Source organism: Onychostoma macrolepis, chromosome 09 (genome assembly GCF_012432095.1).
Source record: "Onychostoma macrolepis isolate SWU-2019 chromosome 09, ASM1243209v1, whole genome shotgun sequence".
NCBI classification, from domain to species: domain Eukaryota; kingdom Metazoa; phylum Chordata; class Actinopteri; order Cypriniformes; family Cyprinidae; genus Onychostoma; species Onychostoma macrolepis.
In genome coordinates, this window is record NC_081163.1 from 37,309,986 (window position 1) to 37,319,368 (window position 9,383).

The following is a 9,383-nucleotide window of genomic DNA, read 5'->3' on the forward strand; positions in this document are numbered from 1 at the left end:
TAACTAAACAAAAAAAATACTTATTTTGAAAAACAACGCAAAAAAAAAAAAAAAAAAAATCTGTTAGCAGAGGATGGTTTCGATCCATCGACCTCTGGGTTATGGGCCCAGCACACTTCCGCTGCGCCACTCTGCTGTAAGTCACCACAGAAGGGAATTGAACCCACAATCCCTGGCTTAGGAGGCCAGTGTCTTATCCATAAGGCCACTGGGGCTGTTGTGGAATAGCTGACATTCTCTATTAATTCTACTTCTCATTCAAGTGGCCTTTAAAAGAAAATCAGATAAGAGTCTTCTGGATGAACGCCTGCGAAGAGAGCACTCCCACGCTGTGACTACTGCCCCTTTTGGGGGTCTTAGGCATGTATAAAAGTTAAAAACTCTTAGCAGAGGATGGTTTCGATCCATCGACCTCTGGGTTATGGGCCCAGCACGCTTCCCCTGCGCCACTCTGCTGTAAGTCACCCCAGAAGGAAATTGAACCCACAATCCCTGGCTTAGGAGGCCAGTGTCTTATCCATAAGGCCACTGGGGCTGTTGTGGAATAGCTGACATTCTCTATTAATTCTACTTCTCATTCAGTGGCCTTTAAAAGAAAATCAGATAAGAGTCTTCTGGATGAGCACCTGCTAAGAGAGCACTCCCACGCCTGTGAACTACTGCCCCTTTTGGGGTCTTAGGCATGTATAAAAGTTAAAAACTCTGTTAGCAGAGGATGGTTTCGATCCATCGACCTCTGGGTTATGGGCCCAGCACGCTTCCCCTGCGCCACTCTGCTGTAAGTCACCCAGATGGGAATTGAACCCACAATCCCTGGCTTAGGAGGCCAGTGTCTTATCCATAAGGCCACTGGGGCTGTTGTGGAATAGCTGACATTCTCTATTAATTCTACTTCTCATTCAAGTGGCCTTTAAAAGAAAATCAGATAAGAGTCTTCTGGATGAACGCCTGCGAAGAGAGCACTCCCACGCTGTGACTACTGCCCCTTTTGGGGGTCTCAGGCATGTATAAAAGTTAAAACCTCTTAGCAGAGGACGGTTTCGATCCATCGACCTCTGGGTTATGGGCCCAGCACGCTCGCTGCCACTCTGCTCTTCCTAAAAAAGGCTCACATACACTGGTGTGTTCGAATCGACTTGAATTTAGGCACTCGTTACGAGCTACTTGGTCATGAATGAGATATTGTTGAAAACTATTACAGTTTTAGCCTAGAAATATGGCAGCTTTTCGTCAAGCAGTACCTGGGTATGCGCATAAGTCTTCGCAGAGGAGAGTTATAACAAAATGCACACTTTATCATAACTAACAAAATACAATCAACTGTCTGAAAGCAAAATTTTATAAACTCCTCAAATAAATAAACACCCCCCTCTGATTTTTGACATGATGGTATAGTCCAATTTCCTCTGGCACAGCACAAGATTGGAAACTGAAGCGCCGTCTATCTCTTTGTTTGCTGACACATGGAATGTGGCCTTTCACTGCATGGAACAGTGTGATCTGGTATCCGGGTAAAGAATTCAAACAGTGAAAATAAATATAAGAACGGTGCACGTTTCTGTACGTTCAAGATATTAATAAAAATGTTAACTACCTGTTCTCTGTTTACATTTAGGCACACATTACTAGCTAGTCTGTCATAGAGGAGTTTTTTCAAAAACTGCAACAGTTTTAGCAGCTTATGTGTGGAAGTTGAACTGGCTTAACAGAAGATGGTTTTGATCCCTTGTTGGGGGGCTCAGGCATGTATAGAAGTTAAAAATTCTTAGCAGAGGATGGTTTCTATCCATCGACCTCTGGGTTATGGGCCCAGCACGCTTCCGCTGCGCCACTCTGCTGTAAATCACCCCAGATGGGACTCGAACCCACAATCCCTGGCTTAGGAGGCCAGTGCCTTATCCATTAGGCCACTGGGGCTGTTGTGGAGTAGCTGACTTGTCCTCTCACTCAGGTAGCTTTAAAAAAAAAACAGATAGAGTCCTCTGGATGAACGCCTGCTAAGAGAAAACCACTTTTGGGAATACACTCTCACACTGTGGATACTTACCCTTTTGGGGGTCTCAGGCATGAATAAAAGTTAAAACCCTCTTAGCAGAGGATGGTTTCGATCCATCGACCTCTGGGTTATGGGCCCAGCACGCTTCCGCTGCGCCACTCTGCTGTAAGTCACCCCAGAAGGGAATTGAACCCACAATCCCTGGCTTAGGAGGACAGTGTCTTATCCATAAGGCCACTGGGGCTGTTGTGGAATAGCTGACATTCTCTATTAATTCTACTTCTCATTCAAGTGGCCTTTAAAAGAAAATCAGATAAGAGTCTTCTGGATGAACGCCTGCGAAGAGAGCACTCCCACGATGTGACTACTGCCCCTTTTGGGGGTCTCAGGCATGTATAAAAGTTAAAACCTCTTAGCAGAGGATGGTTTCGATCCATCGACCTCTGGGTTATGGGCCCAGCACGTTTCCGCTGCGCCACTCTGCTCTTCCTAAAAAAAAGGCTCACATACACTGGTGTGTTCGAATCGACTTGAATTTAGGCACTCGTTACGAGCTACTTGGTCATGAATGAGATATTGTTGAAAACTATTACAGTTTTAGCCTAGAAATATGGCAGCTTTTCGTCAAGCAGTACCTGGGTATGCGCATAAGTCTTCGCAGAGGAGAGTTATAACAAAATGCACACTTTATCATAACTAACAAAATACAATCAACTGTCTGAAAGCAAAATTGTATAAACTCCTCAAATAAATAAACACCCCCCTCTGATTTTCGACATGATGGTATAGTCCAATTTCCTCTGGCACAGCACAAGATTGGAAACTGAAGCGCCGTCTATCTCTTTGTTTGCTGACACATGGAATGTGGCCTTTCACTGCATGGACCAGTGTGATCTGGTATTCGGGTAAAGAATTCAAACAGTGAAAATAAATATAAGAACAGTGCACGTTTCTGTACGTTCAAGATATTAATAAAAATGTTAACTACCTGTTCTCTGTTTACATTTAGGCACACATTACTAGCTAGTCTGTCATAGAGGAGTTTTTAAAAACTGCAACAGTTTTAGCAGCTTATGTGTGGAAGTTGAACTGGCTTAACAGAAGATGGTTTTGATCCCTTGTTGGGGGGCTCAGGCATGTATAGAAGTTAAAAACTCTTAGCAGAGGATGGTTTCGATCCATCGACCTCTGGGTTATGGGCCCAGCACGCTTCCACTGCGCCACTCTGCTGTAAGTCACCCCAGAAGGGAATTGAACCCACAATCCCTGGCTTAGGAGGCCAGTGTCTCATCCATAAGGCCACTGGGGCTGTTGTGGAATAGCTGACATTCTCTATTAATTCTACTTCTCATTCAAGTGGCCTTTAAAAGAAAATCAGATAAGAGTCTTCTGGATGAACGCCTGCGAAGAGAGCACTCCCACGCTGTGACTACTGCCCCTTTTGAGGGTCTTAGGCATGTATTAAAGTTAAAAACTCTTAGCAGAGGATGGTTTCGATCCATCGACCTCTGGGTTATGGGCCCAGCACGCTTCCGCTGCGCCACTATGCTGTAAGTCACCCCAGAAGGGAATTGAACCCACAATCCCTGGCTTAGGAGGTCAGTGTCTTATCCATAAGGCCACTGGGGCTGTTGTGGAATAGCTGACATTCTCTATTAATTCTACTTGTCATTCAAGTGGCCTTTAAAAGAAAATCAGATAAGAGTCTTCTGGATGAACGCCTGCGAGGAGAGCACTCCCACGCTGTGACTACTGCCCCTTTTGGGGTCTTAGGCATGTATAAAAGTTAAAACCTCTTAGCAGAGGATGGTTTCGATCCATCGACCTCTGGGTTATGGGCCCAGCACGCTTCCACTGCGCCACTCTGCTCTTCCTAAAAAAAAGGCTCACATACACTGGTGTGTTCGAATCGACTTGAATTTAGGCACTCGTTACGAGCTACTTGGTCATGAATGAGATATTGTTGAAAACTATGACAGTTTTAGCCTAGAAATATGGCAGCTTTTCGTCAAGCAGTACCTGGGTATGCGCATAAGTCTTCGCAGAGGACAGTTATAACAAAATGCACACTTTATCATAACTAACAAAATACAATCAACTGTCTGAAAGCAAAATTTTATAAACTCCTCAAATAAATAAACACCCCCCTCTGATTTTCAACATGATGGTATAGTCCAATTTCCTCTGGCACAGCACAAGATTGGAAACTGAAGCGCCGTCTATCTCTTTGTTTGCTGACACATGGAATGTGGCCTTTCACTGCATGGAACAGTGTGATCTGGTATTCGGGTAAAGAATTCAAACAGTGAAAATAAATATAAGAACAGTGCACGTTTCTTTACGTTCAAGATATTAATAAAAATGTTAACTACCTGTTCTCTGTTTACATTTAGGCACACATTACTAGCTAGTCTGTCATAGAGAGTTTTTCAAAACTGCAACAGTTTTAGCAGCTTATGTGTGGAAGTTGAACTGGCTTAACAGAAGATGGTTTTGATCCCTTGTTGGGGGGCTCAGGCATGTATAGAAGTTAAAAATTCTTAGCAGAGGATGGTTTCTATCCATCAACCTCTGGGTTATGGGCCCAGCACGCTTCCGCTGCGCCACTCAGCTGTAAATCACCCCAGATGGGACTTGAACCCACAATCCCTGGCTTAGGAGGCCAGTGCCTTATCCATTAGGCCACTGGGGCTGTTGTGGAGTAGCTGACTTGTCCTCTCACTCAGGTAGCTTTAAAAAAAAAAACAGATAGAGTCCTCTGGATGAACGCCTGCTAAGAGAGAACCACTTTTGGGAATACACTCTCACACTGTGGATACTTACCCTTTTGGGGGTCTTAGGCATGTATAAAAGTTATAACCTGTTATCAGAGGATGGTTTCGATCTTTCGACCTCTGAGTTATGGGCCCAGCACACTTCCGCTGCGCCACTCTGCTGTAAGTCACCCCAGATGGGACTCAAACTCACAATCCCTGGCTTAGGAGGCCAGTGCCTTATCAATAAAGCCACTGGGGCTGTTGTGGAGTAGCTGAATTGCCCTCTCATTCAGGTGGCCTTTAAAAGAAAATCAGATAAGAGTCTTCTGGATGAACGCCTGCGAAGAGAGCACTCCCACGCTGTGACTACTGCACCTTTTGGGGGTCTTAGGCATGTATAAAAGTTAAAACATCTTAGCAGAGGATGGTTTCGATCCATCTACCTCTGGGTTATGGGCCCAGCATGCTTCCGCTGCGCCACTCTGCTGTAAGTCACCCCAGAAGGGAATTGAACCCACAATCCCTGGCTTAGGAGGCCAGTGTCTTATCCATAAGGCCACTGGGGCTGTTGTGGAATAGCTGACATTCTCTATTAATTCTACTTCTCATTCAAGTGGCCTTTAAAAGAAAATCAGATAAGAGTCTTCTGGATGAACGCCTGCGAAGAGAGCACTCCCACGCTGTGACTACTGCCCCTTTTTGGGGGTCTTAGGCATGTATAAAAGTTAAAACTCTTAGCAGAGGATGGTTTCGATCCATCGACCTCTTGGTTATGGGCCCAGCACGCTTCCGCTGCGCCACTCTGCTCTTCCTAAAAAATAGGCTCACATACACTGGTGTGTTCGAATCGACTTGAATTTAGGCACTCTTTACGAGCTACTTGGTCATGAATGAGATATTGTTGAAAACTATGACAGTTTTAGCCTAGAAATATGGCAGCTTTTCATCAAGCAGTACCTGGGTATGCGCATAAGTCTTCAGAGGACAGTTATAACAAAATGCACACTTTATCATAACTAACAAAATACAATCAACTGTCTGAAAGCTAAATTTTATAAACTCCTCAAATAAATAAACACCCCCCTCTGATTTTCGACATGATGGTATAGTCCAATTTCCTCTGGCACAGCACAAGATTGGAAACTGAAGCGCCGTCTATCTCTTTGTTTGCTGACACATGGAATGTGGCCTTTCACTGCATGGACCAGTGTGATCTGGTATTCGGGTAAAGAATTCAAACAGTGAAAATAAATATAAGAACAGTGCACGTTTCTGTACGTTCAAGATATTAATAAAAATGTTAACTACCTGTTCTCTGTTTACATTTAGACACACATTACTAGCTAGTCTGTCATAGAGGAGTTTTTTCAAAAACTGCAACAGTTTTAGCAGCTTATGTGTGGAAGTTGAACTGGCTTAACAGAAGATGGTTTTGATCCCTTGTTGGGGGGCTCAGGCATGTATAGAAGTTAAAAACTCTTAGCAGAGGATGGTTTCGATCCATCGACCTCTGGGTTATGGGCCCAGCACGCTTCCGCTGCGCCACTCTGCTGTAAATCACCCCAGATGGGACTCGAACCCACAATCCCTGGCTTAGGAGGCCAGTGCCTTATCCATTAGGCCACTGGGGCTGTTGTGGAGTAGCTGACTTGTCCTCTCACTCAGGTAGCTTTAAAAAAAAAAACAGATAGAGTCCTCTGGATGAACGCCTGCTAAGAGAGAACCACTTTTGGGAATACACTCTCACACTGTGGATACTTACCCTTTTGGGGGTCTTAGGCATGTATAGAAGTTAAAAACTCTTAGCAGAGGATGGTTTCGATCCATCGACCTCTGGGTTATGGGCCCAGCACGCTTCCGCTGCGCCACTCTGCTGTAAATCACCCCAGATGGGACTCGAACCCACAATCCCTGGCTTAGGAGGCCAGTGTCTTATCAATAAAGCCACTGGGGCTGTTGTGGAGTAGCTGACTTGCCCTCTCATTCAGGTGGCCTTTAAAAAAAAATCAGATAAGAGTCTTCTTGATGAAAGCCTGCTAAGAGAGTACTCCCACAATGTGAATACTGCCCCTTTTGGGGGTCTCAGGCATGAATAAAAGTTATAATCTGTTAGCAGAGGATGGTTTCGATCCATCGACCTCTGGGTTATGGGCCCAGCACGCTTCCGCTGCGCCACTCTGCTGTAAGTCACTCCAGATGGGACTAGAACCCACAATCCCTGGCTTAGGAGGCCAGTGTCTTATCCATTAGGCCACTGGGGCTGTTGTGGAGTAGCTGACTTCCCTCTCACTCAGGGTGGCTTTAAAAAAACCCCAGATAGAATCCTCTGGCTGAACACCTGCTAAGAGAGAACCACTTTTGGGTATACACTCCCACACTGTGGATACTTACCCTTTTGGGGCTCTTAGGCATGTATAAACGTTATAATCTGTTAGCAGAGGATGGTTTCGATCCATCGACCTCTGGGTTATGGGCCCAGCACGCTTCCGCTGTGCCACTCTGCTGTAAGTCACTCCAGATGGGACTCAAACTCACAATCCCTGGCTTAGGAGGCCAGTGTCTTATCAATAAAGCCACTGGGGCTGTTGTGGAGTAGCTGACTTGACCTCTCATTCAGGTGGCCTTTAAAAGAAAATCAGATAAGAGTCTTCTTGATGAACGCCTGCTAAGAGAGAACTCCCACAATGTGAATACTGCCCCTTTTGGGGGTCTCAGGCATGAATAAAAGTTATAATCTGTTAGCAGAGGATGGTTTCAATCCATTGACCTCTGGGTTATGGGCCCAGCACGCTTCCGCTGCGCCACTCTGCTGTAAGTCACCACAGAAGGGAATTGAACCCACAATCCCTGGCTTAGGAGGCCAGTGCCTTATCCATTAGGCCACTGGGGCTGTTGTGGAGTAGCTGACTTGTCCTCTCACTCAGGTAGCTTTAAAAAAAAAACAGATAGAGTCCTCTGGATGAACGCCTGCTAAGAGAAAACCACTTTTGGGAATACACTCTCACACTGTGGATACTTACCCTTTTGGGGTCTCAGGCATGAATAAAGTTAAAAACTCTTAGCAGAGGATGGTTTCGATCCATCGACCTCTGGGTTATGGGCCCAGCACGCTTCCGCTGCGCCACTCTGCTGTAAGTCACCCCAGAAGGGAATTGAACCCACAATCCCTGGCTTAGGAGGCCAGTGTCTTATCCATAAGGCCACTGGGGCTGTTGTGGAATAGCTGACATTCTCTATTAATTCTACTTCTCATTCAAGTGGCCTTTAAAAGAAAATCAGATAAGAGTCTTCTGGATGAACGCCTGCGAAGAGAGCACTCCCACGATGTGACTACTGCCCCTTTTGGGGGTCTCAGGCATGTATAAAAGTTAAAACCTCTTAGCAGAGGATGGTTTCGATCCATCGACCTCTGGGTTATGGGCCCAGCACGTTTCCGCTGCGCCACTCTGCTCTTCCTAAAAAAGGCTCACATACACTGGTGTGTTTGAATCGACTTGAATTTAGGCACTTTACGAGCTACTTGGTCATGAATGAGATATTGTTGAAAACTATGACAGTTTTAGCCTAGAAATATGGCAGCTTTTCATCAAGCAGTACCTGGGTATGCGATAAGTCTTCGCAGAGGACAGTTATAACAAAATGCACACTTTATCATAACTAACAAAATACAATCAACTGTCTGAAAGCTAAATTTTATAAACTCCTCAAATAAATAAACACCCCTCTGATTTTCGACATGATGGTATAGTCCAATTTCCTCTGGCTGCCAGCACAGAGGAGAGATGGCCTCTTTCCCTGCAGCCCGTTATAATGGCTGTCGCTCTTGAAGCCGTCTTTTGGAGAGATGGACATCGTTCAACATTGGCCAGGGGAATTAGCTCAAATGGTGAAGCGCTAAGCAGCATGCGAGAGGTAGCGGGATCGATGCCGCATTCTCCAAGCTGAGTTCCTGCCCTTTTACGCTCACTTCCTAAAGAGACAGACTGCGCGTTGACCTCTGAGCGACTCTCCCGTGCGCTTTTGGGGCTCACTGCTGCCAAAGGTTTTTCGGGGCGTGCCCTGTGCAAATTGGTGGCATAACAGGTCCCACGAGATTTGAATCGGATCGCTGGATTCAGAGTCCTGGTGATAATCATTACATCTTTGGAACCTTGACAGGAGCAGGCGTTGCCGCAAAGACTAAATCACTTACAGGCTAAAGAGATCGGCAAGGATGGGATTCGAACCCGCGTGCAGAGCACAATGGATTAGCAGTCCATCGCCTTAACCACTCGGCCACCTCGTCGCCTTCTGACCTGCCGACCGGAAGCTGGACTGTGTCGTTTTTCTGCAGCTCCTTTCAATGGGGCGGCGTAAAGCTGACCCTTAGTGTGCCGTGAGAGGCCAGGTAGATGCAGTGTCAATCATTTGGCAGTAGCACTGTCCCTTTCAAGCGCTCAAGCAGGGGTGGGGAGCGTTGATCCTGGAGGCCACTCTCCTGCAGTGTTTAGCTCAACCCTGAGAAAAACTGGATAAAAACACCTAACTGCATCCTGAAGACCTTGATTTAGCTGGTTCAGGTGTGTTTGATTAGGGTTGGACCTAAACTCTGCAGAGACAACGGCCCTCCAGGATCATTTGCGCTAAACATC

General features: G+C 45.8%; 13 non-coding genes across 13 annotated transcripts; all 13 read right to left on the reverse strand.

Annotated features, from left to right (window-relative positions):
- Positions 1-384: 384 nt before the first annotated feature.
- Positions 385-456, reverse strand: trnam-cau (transfer RNA methionine (anticodon CAU)). The gene has a single exon. It is a non-coding gene; the product is annotated as a tRNA-Met (tRNA).
- Positions 457-706: 250 nt separating this feature from the next.
- Positions 707-778, reverse strand: trnam-cau (transfer RNA methionine (anticodon CAU)). Its single transcript has one exon. It is a non-coding gene; the product is annotated as a tRNA-Met (tRNA).
- A 1,066-nt stretch (positions 779-1,844) lies between these two features.
- On the reverse strand, positions 1,845-1,917 carry trnar-ccu (transfer RNA arginine (anticodon CCU)). Its single transcript has one exon. It is a non-coding gene; the product is annotated as a tRNA-Arg (tRNA).
- A 172-nt stretch (positions 1,918-2,089) lies between these two features.
- On the reverse strand, positions 2,090-2,161 carry trnam-cau (transfer RNA methionine (anticodon CAU)). The gene has a single exon. It is a non-coding gene; the product is annotated as a tRNA-Met (tRNA).
- A 993-nt stretch (positions 2,162-3,154) lies between these two features.
- trnam-cau (transfer RNA methionine (anticodon CAU)) lies at positions 3,155-3,226 on the reverse strand. Its single transcript has one exon. It is a non-coding gene; the product is annotated as a tRNA-Met (tRNA).
- Positions 3,227-3,793: 567 nt separating this feature from the next.
- Positions 3,794-3,865, reverse strand: trnam-cau (transfer RNA methionine (anticodon CAU)). The gene has a single exon. It is a non-coding gene; the product is annotated as a tRNA-Met (tRNA).
- Positions 3,866-4,615: 750 nt separating this feature from the next.
- trnar-ccu (transfer RNA arginine (anticodon CCU)) lies at positions 4,616-4,688 on the reverse strand. The gene has a single exon. It is a non-coding gene; the product is annotated as a tRNA-Arg (tRNA).
- Positions 4,689-6,232: 1,544 nt separating this feature from the next.
- On the reverse strand, positions 6,233-6,304 carry trnam-cau (transfer RNA methionine (anticodon CAU)). Its single transcript has one exon. It is a non-coding gene; the product is annotated as a tRNA-Met (tRNA).
- A 6-nt stretch (positions 6,305-6,310) lies between these two features.
- Positions 6,311-6,383, reverse strand: trnar-ccu (transfer RNA arginine (anticodon CCU)). The gene has a single exon. It is a non-coding gene; the product is annotated as a tRNA-Arg (tRNA).
- A 172-nt stretch (positions 6,384-6,555) lies between these two features.
- On the reverse strand, positions 6,556-6,627 carry trnam-cau (transfer RNA methionine (anticodon CAU)). Its single transcript has one exon. It is a non-coding gene; the product is annotated as a tRNA-Met (tRNA).
- Positions 6,628-6,862: 235 nt separating this feature from the next.
- On the reverse strand, positions 6,863-6,934 carry trnam-cau (transfer RNA methionine (anticodon CAU)). Its single transcript has one exon. It is a non-coding gene; the product is annotated as a tRNA-Met (tRNA).
- An 877-nt stretch (positions 6,935-7,811) lies between these two features.
- On the reverse strand, positions 7,812-7,883 carry trnam-cau (transfer RNA methionine (anticodon CAU)). Its single transcript has one exon. It is a non-coding gene; the product is annotated as a tRNA-Met (tRNA).
- Positions 7,884-8,957: 1,074 nt separating this feature from the next.
- trnas-gcu (transfer RNA serine (anticodon GCU)) lies at positions 8,958-9,040 on the reverse strand. The gene has a single exon. It is a non-coding gene; the product is annotated as a tRNA-Ser (tRNA).
- Between the last annotated feature and the right edge of the window lie 343 nt (positions 9,041-9,383).